At 38.3% G+C, this 3,652-nt stretch overlaps 1 pseudogene; it reads left to right on the top strand.

The window, feature by feature from the left end:
- Positions 1-255: 255 nt before the first annotated feature.
- Positions 256-905, top strand: LOC102740728 (large ribosomal subunit protein uL16-like; annotated as a pseudogene).
- Positions 906-3,652: the final 2,747 nt, after the last annotated feature.

The following is a 3,652-nucleotide window of genomic DNA, read 5'->3' as shown; positions in this document are numbered from 1 at the left end:
AAATGTAGCCATTCTCAAAAACAAAATTAATACCTCCATGTACTTAAAAAATAACAAAATTATAAAGCAGTAAGTTGGACTAAAGACACAGACTCCTGGTCTCCATATATGAAAGCAGGCAATGGAATTTAACTCCTGGAGGGTATTAGAACTGAAAGTACTCCCACACAGTAGGATTCCAGAGCCAAAACCATTGCTTAAAGTAGGGGTCCTACTCTTTTCCTTCAGTGTGCCACTAGAGATCCTGGTGTCACCATGGGCCACCGCCCTGCCTGCTGTTACCAATATTTTAAGAACAAGCTGTATCCAAACTCTTGCTTCTGCAGAGATGTCCCTCATGCCAAGATCCGCATATTTGACCTGGGGCAGAAGAAGGCAAAAGTGGATGAGTTCCCACTACGTGGCCACATGGGATCAGATGAATATGAGCAGCTCTCCTCTAAAGCCCAGGAGCCCGCCTGTATTTGTGCCAACAGGTATATAGAGAAAAGCTGTTACAAAAATGGTTTTCACATATGAGTGCTGCTCCAACCTTCCATGTCATCTGTATCAACAAGATGTTGTCCAGTGTTAGGGCTGAGGGGCTCCAGACAAGTATGCCGGGTGCCTTTGGAAAGCCCCGGGGCACAGTGGCCAGGGTCTACATTGGCCAAGTTATCACGTCCATCCGTACCAAGCTGCAGGACAAGAAGCATGTGATTGAGGCCTTACACAGGGCCAAGCTCAAGTTCCCTGGTGGCCAGAAGATCCACATTTCCAAGAAGTGGGGCTTTACTAAGTTTAATGCATATGAATTTTAAGACATGGTGTTTGAAAAGCAGCTCATCCAAATGGCTGTGGGGTCAAATACAAAATATATCCCTAATCTTGCCCCCCTGGACAAATGGCATGCTCTGCACTCATAGGAACCTTGGCACTGCCCCCTCCTTATTAATGCCCACCAAAAAATCTTACTTCCTGTCAAAAAACAATAGGGGTCCTACTGGTGAAAGAGGAGTGCAAAAAGCTGACCATTGTCACAGAATACAGCTTAGATAAAGCTACATTTTGATAGAACCATAAGGGCAAAAATGCCTTCCTTCCAACATTGGGGCTTAGTTGACCAGTGTTTCAGTGACTGGTCAATGATATGCACAATACCAACATGAGCCATAAGCATAGAGCATATGAAACAGTCCCAGAGGGACTTTATCTTCATCAGTGATGAAGATAAATAAAAATTGAGAGGAGGAAAAAAAGAAGAGTGACAAATAGAAATTTAAACAAAGTGATAGATTTAAGCCCAGTTCTGTCAATAGGTATATTACATTTTAATATGATAAACATTCCACTTAGAAGGCAAAGATTTTCAGAATGGATTTTTTTTAAATCCAAGTATGTATTATCTACAGGAAACATACTTTAAATATGAAGATACAAATGCGTTAAAAGAAAACTGATGGAAAAATATATACCACAAAAATATTAATCAAAAGAAAAGCAGAATGATTTGATCAGTATCAAAAGAGACTTCAATACATGGGGCACCTGGGTGGCTCAGTCGGTTAAGCAACTGCCTTCGGCTCAGGTCATGATCCCAGGGACCTGGGATCGAGCCCCGCATCAGGCTCCCTGCTCTGCGGGAAGCCTGCTTCTCCCTCTCCCACTCCCCGTGCTTGTGTTCCTGCTCTCACTATCTCTCTCTCTGTCAAATAAATAAATTTAAAAAAAGAGAGAGAGAGACTTCAATACAAAGAAAATTTCCCAAGGTAAGTAAAGGCATTTCATAATGGTAAAATGGCTTAATTTATCAGGAAAACAATAATGCTTAATATATAAGAAACTAAAACAGAGCACCAAAGTAAGCGAAACAAAAATTAACAAAATTAAAGGGAGAAAAAGATCCACATTCATGGTCGGAGACTTTAATATTCCTCTATCAATCATTGGTATAACAAGTAGACCAAACAATCAGTACAAGAAAGAGTACTATTTTCCATTTTCCTGCCTTATAATTTCATTTCAATACACATTTGGGGAACAAAAAGGGTATAACATTCTTCCTAAAATTTGCTAATATACTCTTTTAGCCTTTCCATAATAATCAAGCCATTTCCCTAATTATCAGTTATTTAAATATCATTTAATATCATTTAAAATATTATTTTAATATTCAATGTTTGCACAAAAAGTTAGCAGCTTTCACAATCATCAATTTTTATATTTCTCTCTTATAGTAGTAAATTTACACCTATCCTCCAAGTGACTCATGAGAATTTCAACATATAAAGCATTTAAAGAGATTTTTTTCATATCATGCTTACTTATATTTGAAAGTGAAATTTTCAGATAATAATATAAATCCAAATTAAATTCTTTGTTCACTTAGTCATATGGTCATGCTGATGAGATAAGATAGTAACTTCCATAAGCATATAAACATGCCAGAAATTACTTTAAAATGAACATTTAACTCTCTGGCCTTCCTAAGAGCAAATGTATGAACAATGTGAGACCTGTATGGAGAGCTGGTTGGGGCTAATCTGTGGAAGACCTAAAATGTCATCATAGAAACTTGACCTAAAGTATTGTGTGAGTGGTTAAATTGGATGACCTTTAAATACCTCCCACTTTGAGTGTTTATAGCTCTATGATTCTAAGAGTATTTCTCTCTGGGATCATTATTCAGAAGAGAAAGATGTTATATGAGTTCCAGCAAAATTTCACTAAGCACTTAAGGAAACCATCCATCAAGTATTGCCTCTGTTAGAATAGTCTCCAAAGTATTTGAAAGTGAAAAGTTGCAACTCAGTACCCAAGAAATATGAGCAGAAGGATAAATAAGAGAGTCAACAAGTTTACAATAATTTTTGTGGGTGGTTTTGTCCTATGTGTTTGAGCCATGCACATCTTAAAGGAATTAGTGTACTATGAAGTAGATTCTTCCCACACCATTGAATTAACAGCCATCCTGGGCCTGGCTCCTGCCCTCCAGGTCTTGCAGCTCCCATAAACTCAAGACACACTTGAATACAAAGAATCAGTGTTGGGGGCTGCCCAGGTGACTCAGTCAGTTAAGCATCCAACTCTTGATTTCAGCTCAGGTCATGATCTCAGGGTTGTGAGATCAAGTCCTGCTTCAGGCTCTGCACTCAGCACAGAGTCAGCTTGAGTTTTTCTTCCTCTGCCCCTCCCCCAGCTTGCATGCACGTGCTCTCGCTCTCTCTCTCAAATAAATAAATATTGAAAAAAAAAGAAAGAAGAAAACAAAAAAATCAGTATTGGTCAGAGAAGCCCTAAGACCCAGTTGTACTACATGGAACATCACAAAGCAGCTTTGGACTAGAAGCCAGCTGAACTATATTTTACTCCTAATGAGTATTTACTACAGTAGAAAAGAATATTCTCTGAACACTTTTTTTTTTCCACACCTTTTCTTACACAGCTCCACTTCCTACAGGTCTTTGAGTTCCCTGAGGATGTCGATGCAAAATGAACAAAACTTTTAGAATTTCTAAAAAAAAAAAGGAAGAGTTTTATTCAAGCCCAAGTTAGGATACCTACCCAATACACGATCTTCACAAAGACGAGAATGCTCCAGTAAGGGGACATTTAGTGTAGGGTTATATACACTTTTTACATAAAAAGTTACAAATTATTAGACAAAGAACAT

The sequence above is a fragment of the Leptonychotes weddellii genome, unplaced genomic scaffold (assembly GCF_054177405.1).
Source record: "Leptonychotes weddellii isolate Sample4059 unplaced genomic scaffold, ASM5417740v2 HiC_scaffold_2719, whole genome shotgun sequence".
NCBI lineage: Eukaryota > Metazoa > Chordata > Mammalia > Carnivora > Phocidae > Leptonychotes > Leptonychotes weddellii.
Note: the sequence above shows the minus strand (reverse complement) of the source record. Positions and strands in the feature narration are given on the sequence as shown.